This window comes from Pygocentrus nattereri, chromosome 19 (assembly GCF_015220715.1).
Source record: "Pygocentrus nattereri isolate fPygNat1 chromosome 19, fPygNat1.pri, whole genome shotgun sequence".
In the NCBI taxonomy this organism is placed as follows: domain Eukaryota; kingdom Metazoa; phylum Chordata; class Actinopteri; order Characiformes; family Serrasalmidae; genus Pygocentrus; species Pygocentrus nattereri.
In genome coordinates, this window is record NC_051229.1 from 16,732,132 (window position 1) to 16,749,708 (window position 17,577).

The following is a 17,577-nucleotide window of genomic DNA, read 5'->3' on the forward strand; positions in this document are numbered from 1 at the left end:
TCAGACGGTACATACAGAGAGCAGGAGGGACAGACATGACAAAATGAACACAGAACTCCAAACAGACCAGAAATAAACAAGACTCTTAAAACAACCCATATCCTTCAAACAGTACATCCAACAAACATCAAACAGAACAAACAAACAACAAAGACCAGCAAACACAAGGGGCAAACACAGGGCTTAAATATGAACAAGGGACAGGTGGAAAACAGGTGGGAACAATTGGGGCGGAGTCACTAAACAAGGGGGGCATGACTAATTACCAAAACAAAGAAAACACATGGACTAGACCAAAGCACGAACACATGGACAAGACTGGGGAGGCAATCGTGACACTTGGTAAGTTATCCTACAACAGAATATTTCATATAAAACCACCCTGAATGACTTTGTTTACATATTAATAATGTAAATACACAGGAATTTTGAAAAATCATCAGAATTGTTGTTAATAATAGTAATATTACCAACACATACTCCACATTTAGGTGCACAGATGGCTAAATAGCTTCTAACTGAAATGTAATATTTTTGAATAAAAGTGGAATAGTACGCTAGATAACAGTACAGCATTTGGGTTCACTTCAACTAAACTACCACAATGTTTGAAGGCTGTTTACTTGTTTGTTTGTATTCCTTTAAATTGACATCAGCTTGACTATATATATATTGGACATGCTAAATTGCCCCTAGGTGTGAATGTGTGAGTGACTGTCTGTGTCTGTCTCTGTCTGTCTGCCCTGCGATAGACTGGCGACCTGTCCAGGCCTGGCGACCTGTCCCTTCCTCCCGAAGACTGCTGGGATAGGCTCCAGCACCCCCCCGCGACCCTGACGGAGAAGCGGCTTAGAAAATGGATGGATGGATGGATGGATGGATTTTAACGTTGACTTGGTAATGATCTAATCTAAGTTGGCACTTTTCAATTTCACCATTAGATGTCACTTGATGTTCACCTTTCTTTTGTTTTCTTGCCTTGTTTGTATATAGTGGATCCTAAAGCAGCTGCTTTATTTGTCAGATGACACGTCAGAAAGCTGTAGGCTTTTGTAAGGTGTCGTGCAGCACTGTAGATCAGACATGTAATCATTGTCTTTGCTAATGTCTTTTTGATTAGCAAAGGCCTGTAAGAGGCTTAAAGGGAAAATTCACCCATTTAAAAAAGTTTCTGCTTATATATATATATATATATATATATATATATATATATATATATATATAATATTTGAGATGTCAGCAAAATCATTCAGCATAATTTGATGTGAAATGATGCATTACAGAGAAATTTACTGACTCAGATTTCTTTACAGCGGTGATGATAGGAACCAGGAGTTGCAACACTAATATTATCATTTTGTTAATTATCCAAAATGACCAGTGAACTTGCACTGTGTGGTAAAAGCTTGTTTTTTGCGGTATTATTTAGGTTTACAACAACCAGCATGTACCTCTCCACTATAAATAGGTTTAAAAAAAGTTGGTACATTATGTGAAATGCTAAAACAAACTGTTTGTTTATTTCAGTATTAAACTGAAAACAGTACAAAAGCACAATATTTATGTCCAACCTTATGAACATCTTTGTTTTTTTTGTAAATACATGCTGATTCCAAATGTAATGTCTGCAAAGCATTTCAAAAATGTTGGGACAGGAGCATGTTTACCATTGTGTTTCATCTGCTTTTCTTTTAAAAGTGTTCAGCTATGCAAATGTACAGAGCCTTTATTGTTGTATTTTACTCATGTTTTCAGTGGGTGACAGGTCTGGACTGTGAGAAGGTCAGTCTAGCATCTGCACTCTCTGATTACATAGGCAGGCTGTTGTAACTCATGCAGAATGTGTCTTAGACCCCCAAACCATGACAGACCCTGCCTTTAAAATTTTGATGCTAATAAAAATCTGGATGGTCTTTTTTTGTCTTCAGTCCGGAGAATACAACATTCTATGTTTCCTTAAACAACCTGAAAGGTTAAATCCTCAGACCACAGTACACGTTTCCACCAAATATCAGACTATTTCAGATGAGCTCAAGCCCAGAGACGTTGGCAGCGTTTCTGGACACTGTTGAAATATGACTGCATAGTACAGTCTTAACATTAGCGTCTGTGGATGCAGTGGTGTACATTAATAACTATTTGTCAAAGCATTCCTGAGCTCATGTGGTGAGATCCATCTGATTAGTTTTCAGTCTTGCCCTTTCTCTGGTTTCCCTGAATCGTTTGATGACATTATGCACTATATAGGATAAAATACCTAAAATATTTGCAATTGCTTACTAAGGAATATTATTCTTAAGCTAGAACATTTTTTGCAGATGCAAGCTTTACAAGGTAGCGAGCCTCAATCCATCCTTGCTCATGAGCGACTAGGGCTTTATATACATTAAATATATTATATAGTTCTCGTGCTATTTCGTTTAACAGCTGGTCAAAGTAGATTTATAAATCAATGCTTTCTGTTTTTATTTGCATTGTTCCAACTTTTGGGTTTGTATTCATAACCATTTCATGTAAAAACTTTCTGTGTTCGATTTAAAAGTCGCCTCCCCCTCCTTACAAGAAAAACATGCGTGCAAGCTGTTCTGAAGTTTCTAGGTATTAATGGTCATGTGATGCACATGCCATTGTGGAGAATAAGCTGAGGCTCTGATGTCAGAGGTGTATTTCTGGGCTCCAGGCTTTTATACTTTAACCTTGAAATGCTGATGTGTTTCACCAGCGTAAAAGACCAAACGCGTCAACTCAGTTTGGCATGATGTCGACGTCAACACAGTCCAGCTGTGGAAAACATGCCTACAGTATGTAAAAGTTTAAAAACCCCTGGTCAGATGACGTATTGTATATTTCCAAGTGAAATATCATAAAGACATCATATGCATATATTAGAGCACAATTTCTGTTTATTTGAGTTTAACATATTGGGGAAAAAAACACAAAATATAAAATGTGCTATAACTTTATAAATTCTAATTTGACCAGGGGTGCCCAAGCATTTGCACACAACTGTAAGCCTGATATTAATGTAGAACTTAAACTCATTTCTGTATCCATGCTCTAAATGATCAACATGAGCCAGTGCTGGTGTAACGGGGCTGGTTTACCCAAATAGCTGGTTTGGTAACAGTTTCTCAATCATTGTCCTGATGCAGCACACAGCAGATTTCTTTTTGTTCTTGTATTAGGAAATGAAAGGAACCAAGAGCTAGCCACCCTCATTGTTCCCTGCACTTTTTCTGAATGAGCATGCATGTTCAGCATGACCAGTCCATCCACTGAGCTGGTAATAATCCCTGTAGTCTAGGTTTAGTCTCAAAAGAGGGCACTCTATCGCAATATCTTTGCCATTTGTTTTTTTATTTTTATACAGAGGTCATTCGGATAGAGGTTTTTTCTGCCCTTCTCACGTTAATAAAATTATATATTGCCTTTGCAAACATTGATAAAAAAAAATAGCAGTGTTGAAGTGTGTTTGAAGGTCAGATTATGTGATTATAAGACCTCGATTTTCTGGTGACAGATCTACAATGCAGGAAAATGACATTCTGCTTGCACTTTCTGTTTGTAGCCATTCATGACTGAGAAAAAAGGACAACAAAATGCAAGTTTTAGGTTGGTGAATTTTTTTGTTCATTATGTATTAGTTTACTCTTCCAGTGATTTGCTATCCAAAACAAATCACTCTATATGTGAACTGAAGGCATACTCCTGGCTAACATGCACTATATGGCCAAAAGTATGTAGCCACCTGACCATCATACCTGTGTGAGTTGGGCATAACTTTCCAAAATCATGGATATTAATATAGAATTGGCCACTCTTTGGGGCAATAACAGTCTCCTCTCTTCTGGTAAGGTGTTCTCTAAGATTATAGACTGTGTTTGTGGGAATTTGTGCCCATTCACTGTAGAAAGCATTTGTGAAATCACAAATGATCTCACAAATGTTGAATGAGAAGGCCTGGCTCGCAATTCTAATTTATCCCAAAGTTCAATGGGGTTTCAGTCAGGGCTCTGCGCAGTGCCACTGGAGATCCTCCACACTTATTGCACAGTGCACAGTCATGCTAAAATAGAAAAGGATCTTGCCAAAACTGTTGCCACAAAGTTGGAATCATATAATTGTCTAAAATATCTTTGTACACTGTGGCATTAACATTACCTTTCACTGGAACTAAGGGGAATGGTCCAAACTCTAAAAAACAACCTCAGAAGATTATCCCGCCTCCATCAAACTTTACTGTTAGCACTATGCATTCTGTGAAGCAATGTTCTCCTGGTATCTACCAACACCAGATTCATCCATCAAACTGTGAGATAATAAAGCATGAATTATTACCCCAAAGAACATGTTTTGAGTGCACCAGAGTCCAGTGATGGTGTGTTTTCCACCACTGTAGCCAACACTTGGCAATGCACATAGTGATCTTAGGTTGGTGTGCAGCTGCTCGGCCATGGAAACCCATTTCATGAAGCTTGTGACGCAAGGTTCTTGTGCTAATGTTGTTTCCAGAGGCAGTCTGGACCTGTGTACTGAGCAGTGCAACAGAGGATACAGGATTCTTTACATGCCACACACATCTGCCCTCTGTCTGCTCTGCAAGTTTGCAAAGTCTGCCACTTTGTGGCTGAGCTGTTGTTGCTACTAGCTGCTTCCATTTCAGCACAATAGAGTTTTCTTAGCTATGTGCTTGGGTTTATACACCTGTTCGCAACGGGTCTGGCTGAAACACCTGAACTTAATTAGGAGGGATGTCCACATACTTTTGGCCATATAACATATTTAGGCTTGGGAGTGCCTTAGGTGAGTAAATGAGTTGAGTGGGCACAATGGTTGTTCAGGGAGGTCCCAGTCCCCTAATGTCAGCCCATGAAATCGTGCAGTGTAAACCTGCCTTTGTCTAGCAACAGTGCACACTTATAGCACACACTCTTAAAAAGTTATAAGAAGGAATTTTATAAAAGAAGCTATTTCGGTTCCCTAGAGACTTTGAGATTTTTAAAGAATTATTCTATAAATGTGTAAGTATGAAATTTTGTTAAAAAGTTTAAAGGAGCTGTAGATAATGTAAAGATGTTGTACCAGTTAATTGTTTCTTCTAGAAGTGTCCAAGCCAAGAGAGTCATTGAGCCTAAGTGAAAGGGGCCAGTGTAACATCATAGTCCTTTATGCTTTTATTATCTCCAGTAGTATGTAAATAATCAATACAGGGTGAGTCAAAAGTCAAAGGACACCGTTTTATTTTATTTTATTTTTTATGCTGTCATAAGCCTCCATGATGCAGTGCTGAAGGGGGTGTTTGTTGTGATAAAAGTCGATAATAAAATAAAAATAAAATAGAATAAAATGTGTCCTGTGACTTTTGCCTCAGCCTGTACTTTGGCCAACTGCCCAGCCCAGGGAAGGATACCAAACTTGTAGTAGTGCTGTTAGCAGATAGAAGGCGCCAGTTTTCAGCATCTCAGATTTTCCATTGACAGGTGCATGGCTTTCCAGTCTCCAAAATAGAGGTCACACTCCAAACTTTTGACGTCAGTAGGCTGCTTCTCATTGCATGCCTGATTATCTCCAGTATGGTGGCCTTGTTTTGTTCTTAGATCCACTCTGTAAAAAGCTGTTTACTCTATGCCTGACTGGTGTATTGACTTGCATCTGCACGTGCAGAGATGTCAACATCAATAACAACAATTAAAACTGCATTCCATGACATCATGGCCTAATTGGAAACAGCTGGAATGTCTTGCATGTGTTTCATGGAATAGAGTGGTGTTTTCAGGTGAAATTCAGTTTGCTTAGTCAGGGAGTTAGGTTTTAACTTTATTAGGAACAGAAAGTCAATATTCCACACAAGAGACTGAATGAATGAATGAATGAATGAATGAATGAATGAATGAATGAATGAATGAATGAATGAATGAATGTCATGTGGTATATTATACGACTATGTGACTTTCTAAACACTAGTTGACTCAATAAATACTCAGAACACTCAATATAAATACACTGTGGGATACACTGTCTGGAAGTGCATTCTACAATCTTAATAATAAAAATTGGCCTGTAAGGATGTTTGATTTGGCCCACAAATATGCACACATGGCATGACACACTAATGGAATATTAGGAAGATCTGAATGACCCCTTAAAAAAGTAAAAGAACAGTAAAAATATTTTATCTCAATGTGAAGAAAACAAATGTTATAACAGTCAGAAAGACCAGTAACTTTGCCAGTGGAGAAGATGTAGAAGTGGTGCAAAGCTTTGGCTCACTTGGATCAGTTATTAGCAACAAAGGATGCAGCAGTCAAGAAACACAACACAGGATGAACAATCTTGAAAAGATCTCAGATGTAAGGATTTGTCTCTATGAAGAAAGATCAGAATTGTCCTATGGTCTTTCCTGTGGTTCTTAATGGGTGTAAAAGCAGGACGAAAGAAAGAAAATTGATGTAGTTGAAAATTTGATCTTTTGAGACCCTGAAAGGCAAACAAACAAATGGGTCATCAACCAAATCGAACCTCATCTGTCACTCAAAGCCTAAAGTGGGCTTAGAGTTCATTTTATCAAGTAACAAACAAAGTTCAAGTATATTTCACAAGTACAGTTTATGTAGTAAGTATACTAACATCACTGTACCGCTAGTATACTTACCAGTGTAAGCGATCTGGGGATCTTGACCACCAAACTATATATTTTTTGGGGATCTTGCTTCTCCAACTATAGGTTATTTAATGGTATTTTAAAAGAATCAGAAATATATACCAGTGTGGAGATGTTCTTTTGAGCCTAGAGCTTATCTGTGTCAAGGTTGGGCTTGAGGGAGCTATCAGAGTCAGGCTCTACTCCAACTCACATACACACACACACACACACACTTATATAGACATACACACACACACACACACACACACACACACACACACACACACACACACACAAGCACATACATATACACACACACACACACACACACACATCCACACACCCACACAGACATACACACACACATACACATATACATACACATACCTACGTGAAAACCTACCCACGCATAGATTAGAGGGGCAACTATCACTCCAATTGATAACATTTCAACGCTTATTGACGATGAGGGTCTGTCTGGTGGGGGTTATTAGTTAGATTAGAGGTTTCTGTGCCTGGAGGCTATCTTTACGATGTTCGAGGCTGTTTCTATCAAGGGAACGGGGAGATACCATGTACAACTTTAGGCTCCATTAACTCTGCACATCCAGCACACACACATACATCCAATAAGGCTGTGCATCATACACACACACACACACACACACACACACACACATTAAATTGACTAAATTGGCCCACTTTTTAGTTTATAAAAGTAATATCTAAGTATTGCAACTAGACTGTGAACTACACTATAAGTGACCTTATAGGTACTAGTTATACACTTCTAGTTCTCTTTTTTTAGTTTGTGAAAGTATACTGTGGTATAGCACAAGTAAACACACACACACACAAATATATATATATATATATATATATATATATATATATATGGACTAATAGTGGACTAATATTACTTAAGTAGTAAACTAACAGTGTGGTAGTCCACTTTTTAGTTAACAAAAGTACATTTTTAAAGTATACTTTAGGTGTAAGAGTTGTAAACTTTGAGTACACAACTCATTTACATCTAAGTTGAATTTTATAGTGCAGCTATAGTTTACTAATTATATACTTATATCTATATGCATGATTGTATAACTAGAGAGAGATTATAATTGTATAGTATAATTATATATACATATATACATACATAGTATCTCACAAAACTGAGCACACCCCTCACATTTCTGCAAATACTATATCTTATTATATTATATCTATTATATGTTATTATATCTTTTCATGGAACAACACTATAGAAATGAAACTTGGATATAACTTAAAATAGTCAGTGTACAGCTTGTATAGCAGTAAAGATTTACTGTCCTCTGAAAAAAACTCAACACACAGTCATTAATGTCTAAATAGTGTATGTGTGTATATGTATATATATAAAATCACCTTCTTGTTTCTATGCTCATTGTTCATTTTATCAGCTCCACTTTCTATATAGGTGCACTTTATAGTTCTACAATTACAGACTGTAGACCTTCTGTCTCTCAGCATACTTTGTTTGCCCCCTCTTACCCTGTTCTTCATATATATATATATATATATATATATATATATATATATATATATATATATATATATATATATATATATATATATATATATATATATATATATATATATATATATATATATATATATATATATATATATATATATATATATATGGGGCACTCGTGGGTTGGAGGTTAGGGATCTGGCCCTGTGACTGGAAGGTTGCCGGTTCGATCCCCAGTGCCGACAGTCCATGACTGAGGTGTCCTTGAGCAAGACACCTAACCCCCAACTGCTCCCCGGGCACCGTGGATAGGGCTGCCCACTGCTCTGGGTAAGTGTGCTCACTGCCCCCTAGTGTGTGTGTTCACTGGTGTGTATGTGGTGTTTCACTTCATGGATGGGTTAAATGCAGAGGTGGAATTTCCCTGGTTGTGGGATCAAAAAAAAAAAAAAGTATCACTTATATGTGTGTGTGTGTGTGTGTATGTGTATATATATATTTATGTACATAAATAACTACAAGCAAGCACAGACCAAATATACTTAAACATTTCTCTTTTAATTTTGTTTAGTATTTCTCTGATAATTACATAAAAATATACTAGAGAAATATACTAATATCACACTTAAATAAACTTTTGTTTGTAAGGGTGATCAAATTGGACCTGATTTTGGACACAGTAGAATCAACTCATTGGCAATGATAATCATGTTTGGAAGCCTAAAGATGGAAAACAGAGGACATTCTGGAGAAGCACTATCCATGTGGTCAGCAGGAGTCAGAACTGACACGACAGAATTTAATAATAACAATAATTATTTTCAAATGATGTGTGTTTTGTTTGTGTGTGAAAGATTACACCATTTGGATGGACTGCATATAGTTTTATCATATATAGAACATTATTGTTTTAACCTTTAGTTTTAAAAATGTAGAAACTGCAGTTTTTCCTACTCCAGGTTTGCAAATTCAATCCAATTACCCACAAAACCCAAAGAATTGGGAACAAATGCTATTAACACACTCTACATTGATCTTTTTATAAGCAACCTTTCTCAAACCGGCCTATCTCTCTTTCTCCCTCTCTTTCTGTCTCTCTCTCTGACCTATGTCCCTGTTTTGAGGCCCATGGTATGACTACAACAAATCTGTCCATGTTACCCAATGTGCAGTTGGTCCATCAATCCATTAGCCCTCTTCAGGTCACTGACAAACACCACTGATGTGAGAAGCCACAAATAAGCCCATACACAAATTTGTTTTTCTTCATTTGCTGAGCACTACAGACTTTTCTAAAATAAAACCTTGAACTGCATTAAAAGAAAAGCACAGAAAAAAGTATGTATATATATATATATATATATATATATATATATATATATATATATATATATATATATATGTGTGTGTGTGTGTGTGTGTATACATATATGGACTATTCTACTGAATTAGTTTTACTTTCCCACAGTAAAACTGAGTACTAAAAAATGATGAAATATTCAGACATTAGATATTGATCTATTTAAACCCAAGGTATTTATTGAGAAAGCTAAATAAAAGCAAACGTATCATTTACAGGGTATTTCAATTTGTGAAAATACATCCTTTTTTCTATTTTTTATCAATGTTTTTAATGTGTACTTCAAAGATTTTGATTTATAAAGAGTTGTTTTTTTAACAAAAAACAACAACAACAAAAAATACTTTTCAAGGAGGCTTTCTTTTAATCTTGTACATACATTTTAAGGCAGGAAGCAAGACTGCATCTCTGTCCCTCAATGCCACATGGTGAGCAGTTAGACCCTATTGTTTTGAAATAAACGTGTCCCAAAGTCTAAATGTCAGTGCACAAAATTTCACCACTGCTGAAACACATAATTTCAGCAAATAAGGGTTTTTTGTATTTCAATAAAAATACTATGATTTTATGTCTGTGCAATTGTTCAAACCTGTGTTTGCTAGTCATGTACTGGCTAGCATTTTTGGAATTCTGCACAGACTCAGTTCAGCTAAAACAGTCATTACTGAAACAGTCAATACTGAAACTGTCACTTATGAAACAGTCACTAATGAAACTGTCACTACTGAAACTGTCACTAAAGAAACTGTCACTAATGAAACAGTCACTAATGAAACTGTCACTACTGAGACAGTCACTAATGAAACTGTCACTACTGAGGCAGTCACTAATGAAACTGTCACTACTGAGACAGTCACTTATGAAACTGTCACTACTGTAACAGTCGCTAATGAAACTGTCACTACTGAAACAGTCACTAATGAAACTGTCACTACTGAGACAGTCACTTATGAAACTGTCACTACTGAAACAGTCACTAATGAAACTGTCACTACTGAGACAGTCACTTATGAAACTGTCACTACTGTAACAGTCGCTAATGAAACTGTCACTACTGAAACAGTCACTAATGAAACTGTCACTACTGAGACAGTCACTAATAAAACTGTCACTACTGAAACAGTCACTAATGAAACTGTCACTACTGAGACAGTCACTAATGAAACAGTCACTACTGAAACAGTCACTAATGAAACTGTCACTACTGAGACAGTCACTAATGAAACAGTCACTAATGAAACAGTCACTAATGAAACTGTCACTACTGAAACAGTCACTAATGAAACTGTCACTAAAGAAACTGTCACTAATGAAACTGTCACTACTGAGACAGTCACTAATGAAACTGTCACTAATGAAACTGTCACTACTGAGACAGTCACTAATGAAACTGTCACTACTGAGACAGTCACTTATGAAACTGTCACTACTGTAACAGTCGCTAATGAAACTGTCACTACTGAAACAGTCACTAATGAAACTGTCACTACTGAGACAGTCACTTATGAAACTGTCACTACTGTAACAGTCACTAATGAAACTGTCATTACTGAAACAGTCACTAATGAAACTGTCACTACTGAGACAGTCACTAATAAAACTGTCACTACTGAAACAGTCACTAATGAAACTGTCACTACTGAAACAGTCACTAAAGAAACTGTCACTAATGAAACAGTCACTAATGAAACAGTCACTACTGAGACAGTCACTAATGAAACTGTCACTAATGAAACTGTCACTACTGAAACAGTCACTAATGAAACTGTCACTACTGAGACAGTCACTTATGAAACTGTTACTACTGTAACAGTCGCTAATGAAACTGTCACTACTGACACAGTCACTAATGAAATTGTCACTACTGAGACTGTCACTAATAAAACTGTCACTACTGAAACAGTCACTATTGAAACTCTCACTACTGAGACAGTCCCTAATGAAACTGTCACTACTGAGAAGGTCACTTATGAAACTGTCACTACTGTAGCAGTCACTAATGAAACTGTCACTACTGAAACAGTCACTAATGAAACTGTCACTACTGTAACAGTCACTAATGAAACTGTCACTACTGAGACAGTCACTAATGAAACTGTCACTACTGAAAGTCACTAATGAAACTGTCACTAATGAAACTGTCACTACTGAGACTGTCACTAATGAAACTATCAATACTGAAACAGTCACTAATGAAACTGTCACTACTGAGACAGTCACTAATGAAACTGTCACTACTAAAATAGTCACTACTAAAATATGTACACATATGCAGTTATGACTGTCATCTGCCTTTTTTATTCATACAAACACTTTTATTTTATAGTAAATTTGTTTTGGCTAGTTTATGTTTATGAATAGATCATTTTAATAGACATCAGTGTCAGACTAATTAATGACATTCTATTAAAAGACTGGTTTACCAAGAGTGACACTGGAGTATTTTCACCTAAAACGAGTTAATGAAGCAAGAGTCTTGTTACAAAAATGATAATAGGACATTAGAGTCATAATTAATATTTTAGTACTTTTACATTCAATACTTAAGTACATTTGAAGGCAAATACGTTTGTACTTTTACTCAAGTGGAGGTCTAAAGGAAGGAACATTTACTTTTACTGGAGTAAAAGACCACCCTACTTTAAAGTTTAAAGCTTAACCTTCATGACCAGTTTCTGCTCCAGCCATATTGAACAATATAAACTTTCACTATGATGTGATGCACATGTGCACAATGTACTTGAACTTTCCGTTTGGGAATGTAATCAGATACAGGCGCTTACATGGCTATTATTCTTTTATTTAGTGGACTATTTACCCATCTCACTCAATCAGATAGAAATTGTATTCCGAAGGCCTCAATCAGACCAGTCTAGTCTGATTGACGTGTTTACATGTACATATTTTATTCTGATTGAGCTATTAGTTGGATTATTAACGGATTGTCAGGCTGCATATAAACATTGCCAGTGTCATAAATCTCATAAGCAAGTCTATTAGATTACTCAACACAGTTTGAAACAACTGGTGAAGTTTTAGCAATGTAGTTTGTATGATGCGAATTGGTGAAGTATAGCTCACACTCCTTAGCTACATTAGCATCACTGCTCCAGTGCAAAACTTCATGTCTTCAGCTGATCAACTACATTTACGAGAGAACTTGTTCCGTGAACGAGCTCATTTAGATTGATCAGCGTTTATTATTGATTTGCTTAAACAGAAAAATTAAATACGATTCCTATTTATGTGTATATGCTAGTTTAATGGGGTGATTTGTGAAGCAGATTAAGTAAAAACCTGCAAATGTTCTGATTTGTTAGACCACATTCCTTATATTTCGAATAAATGCACCACCATCACTAGGAGAGAAGAGAAGAGCGCATTATATGGCAGAAATAGTCACGTTATGCATCAGCCTTAAAGGGTTAATACATAAAAGACACACTATAACTGACATCTTGTGATTTCTCGAATAAGATCCTGATATGTGTTATAGTGGGTGGATTTCACTAGCTGAAAAAAGAAGTACAAAGAAGAAGTAACATGAGCAATCCTAGCTAAACTTAGAAAGCCGAATGGAATAGAAAGATTGCACAATGGAACTTGGCTTTCTTCTATAAAATTGATATATTCATCAGTTTTATCCTGCCATTGCAGCAGCCTATGGAGTAATATTAACACCCGAGTCTGAGGCCATAGATATGTACTACACTTTGTCAAGATGTGTCCACCTCTCACCAGCTTTCATAAGGCCCTTGTGGGTCAAGACAGAGATAAGAGAGAGGCTAAGGGGGACAAACAGAGCCTGAGAGCAGCAACAGACGACACAATGATGGACTGGTGGAAGCATTGCACAGGCATGCCAGTGTCCATGCCAGCAAAGTCAAGAGTACTGTCTCACTGTGCTCTACTGAAAAGAAATACAATGTGAAAACAATGTGTAGTTTGTAGTGCTTAAGCCAGTCAAGAGATTTGTTTAAAACTACTTATCTGAGCAGTAAGTATGTTTTGACTTAGTCTTGACTGCAATACATTGAATTTAAACCTGTTCATTTTCACATTAATAAAATATATTATAACTTTCAGTTGACTTACTTTTGGAAATAATTGTGTTGATGTAATATACTTCATGTGGAAATAATGTAGATTTGAGTCTTGAGTCAAATGATTTCGGTGCACCAACATAAAGCATACATGAATATTTATATACACTCACCGGCCACTTTATTAGGTACAGTTCAGTTGCTTGTTAACACAAATAGCTAATCAGCCAATCACATGGCCACAACTCAATGCATTTAGGCATGTAGAGGTGGTCAAGACAACTTGCTGAAGTGCAGGCCGAGCATCAGAATGGGGAAGAAAGGTGATTTAAGTGACTTTGAACGTGGTGTGGTTGTTGGTGCCCGACGGGCTGGTCTGAGTATTTCAGAAACTGCTGATCTACTGGGATTTTCATGTGCAACCATCTCTAGGGTTTACAGAGAATGAGCCAAAAAAGAGAAAATATACAGTGAGCGGCAGTCGTGTGGACGAAAATGTCTTGTTGATGTGAGAGGTCAGAGGAGAATGGGCAGACTGGTTCGAGATGATAGAAAGGCAACAGTAACTCAAATAACCAACCAAAACCTCTGAGGAATGTTTCCAACAGCTTGTTAAAGGTATGCCATAAAGAATTAAGGCAGTTCTGAAGGCAAAAGGGGGTCCAACCTTTTACTAGCAAGGTGTACCTAATAAAGTGGCCGGTGAGTGTATACTACTGTGTTATACATATGCTTATGTATTATATACACACTGTTATGTTTATACATTTCATGTTTTCTTTTTCTTATTTTCAAAATGTTAACATGTTAAAATGTGGTCTGAGCATAAGTTAAGCACATATTTTAGCTTATGTTTTGTTTTTTTCCAAGATGTAAAGCTAAGTAAATAGATAGAAGTGGGGTGCTATTTTTAATTAGCAAAAGATTTTCTGAAAATGTCATGTATAAATTTATTCCCTGCAGAGGATGTTACCATTTTTCCAGACAAAACCTGTCTCAATAAATAGTTACATTTTCTCTGGTCACATAAGACTGCTGCACAGTTCTTAATGTGAATAATGTTTATGATGGTATGTGTGTCTACATGTGGGTCACACTGGCCTTGATATTTCCTCTTTCACATAGTACACTGACCACCTGTTACACAGACACACCCCCAACACACATACACCCACAACAGGCCCCATGAACTCTCTCCTAATGCCTCAAAGGGTACCCTCACTCACGCACCTGCACACACACCCCAACACACACACATCCACTACTTGCCCCGTGAACTTTCTCCTGATGCCTCATGAGTACCCTTATTCATGACCAAAGCTGCCATGAGGTCCACACATGTTTTGGCTCCACTGTTCATTCATGTAGACAACAGCTGTCATTCCACATTACAGTCACTACCCTCAACTATTACTTCAATCAGTTTTAATGATAAGACTTTTGGTTTATAGCCTACTACAAATTATTCTGTGAGTACTGTTAAGCTAATGTGTAAAGATTAGTTGCTACAGTGAGAAATTCAAAATCAGATAACCACATTAGTGCAGTACTGCATGAAGGTCAATATTATCTCAATATTAACAATTTTAACATGCCACACACCATTACACCACCTTCACCAGCCTAGACTGTTGACAGAAGGCAGGTTAGGTCCATTGATTCATGGTGTTGGTGTCCAATTCTGACCCTACCATCAGTGTGCCTCAGCAGAAACTGAGATTCATCAGTCCAGGCCACATTTTACCAGTCTTTAACTGTCCAGTTGTGGTGAGTATGTGACTACTGCAGCCTCAGCTTTCTGTTCTTGGCTGACAGAAGTGGAAGTTTACATGGTCTTCTGCACTGTTGCAGCCCATCCACCTCAAGGTGTTGTTGTATTCTGCATTCTGAGATGCTTTTCTGCTCAGCACAATTGTACAGAGTGGTAATCTGAGTTACCATAGCCTTTCTATCAGTTCAAATCAGTCTGGCCATTGATGGTTGGCCTCTGTCATCAACAAGGCGTTTCCCTCTGCAAAACCTTGGCTCACTGGATGTTTTTCTTTATTGAATCATTCGGAATAAACTCCAGAGACTGCTGTGCATGACAATCACAGATCAGCAGTTGTATAAAGACTCAAATCTTACCTGATGCTGTCTGATTTTATGCACATCTGCCACACGATTGGCTGATTAGATAATTGTATGAAACAGCAGGTGTACCAAGCACTTTATGTTCCTAATAAAGTGCTTGGTGAGTGTATGTGTGACCCCCAAGTCCTGACATTGTATAAAAACAAGTGTATGCAAATGCATATGCTTGCCCACAGCCCCACACACTGTGTAATTCATCCAGTGCAGTGACAGCACACATGGTGAATAGAATCACATGGCGTGTGAAACTCTCAAGCTTGCACAATTCAAAACAGAAGAAGCATTCAGCCCTTCATTCCTTTGTACTCACATGCACAAACAGGGCACATGCATGAAAGTACTTAAAGTGCTTTCTCTCTCTGCTTGTCATTTTAACCGCGATGCCAAACCGTGATTGTAGCAATAACAATGACTATCACCTAAACCAGCTGCATCTATGTTTTTAATATGAATTAGTTTGAATTTTTAAGTCTTTAATACATGTGTATTAATCTGAAAAGGAAAAATTATTGCATTAAATTTACTCAATTCATATGTGTACAACGTTCACAATTCTTTACATTGTGTTGATGCTATTGATGCTGTTGATTTTATTCATGTGGAAATAAAACACATTTAACAAATACATTGAATGTTTTATGTTTTTCAGTGCAGCGGATGGTGGTTGCTGGTCATCAGGTTACAGTAGTTGTGACATTTCTGCCTCTGTTGCCATAGGAGAAGCTGTAAATGCTGGGAAAGCATTAGTCCAGCTGTACAGTGTCCAGTCCTGCTTAAATATTTGTTCACCAAGAATGTTATCCAACCTATCAGTGTTAAAAATGTGGGTAACACTACACTGTAGGGCAGTGTTCATAAGGCTACATGAGGGCCCTTTCAATCCAACTGCTATAGACCTATATAAACATTTCTAAATGTATATTCCAAGGCGTTGTTTGTTGTAAAGGCTGCATTTACCAACTTTGATGTCAAGGTAACATAATCTTGCTACTAACCTGTTGCCAATAAATGGACAGGTGTTTTTAGCATTACGCAATGTTACCAGTCTTTCATTGCACCATACCAACTTTTTTTGAAACAGGTTGCTGGCATCAAATTTAAAATGGGCATATATTTTTCAAAAAACAATAAAATTTCACAAATTTCAAAAAAAAATTTCATATGTTGGGTTTGTACTGTTTTCTAAATATATGGGTAAAATCATTTGCACATCATTGCATTGTTTTTATCTACATTTTGCACAGCATCTCAACTTTTTTGGAAACATTTCACATTGGCATGTATGTGAGATCACTTTTTTCCCAAAATGAGGTTGTAGTGACAACCTAGTGGCTTTGTACGTCTTTGTACGTTTGCATTTTTGGTGAGGCCCTGAGATAAAGTCAGGGTCATGTGACCATTTTGAAGTTGATGTTATGTCACATCATCAAGGTTATGTCACTGTGATATACACAATATCAGTTACTATCACACGCTGTCATTTCACCCAAAAAAGAGTCATGACAGCCAACCGTCAGAAAAAAATTGGTCACCTGACAAAGGTGACAAAGTTGACAAAAACATTTGAAGACTCCAGTTATGGCAAATCAGCCAAAAGAAATTTCTTGCAAAAAATCTTGTTCTATTAGATTCCATTGTAAATTTGGTTTTCCTTCTGTATTAAGGTTCCTCTTTTTGGAGATACAGTGACATATCCAATTATCAAATTAACACACACACACACACTTTTTCTAAGCCGCTTCTCCCTCAGGGTCGAGGGGAGTGCTGGAACCTATCCCAGCGGTCATCGGGTGTAAGGCGGGATACACCCTGGACAGGTTGCCAGTCCATCGCAGGGCAGACTATCTTTTCAAATTAAATAACACAATTGCAATTACTGAAA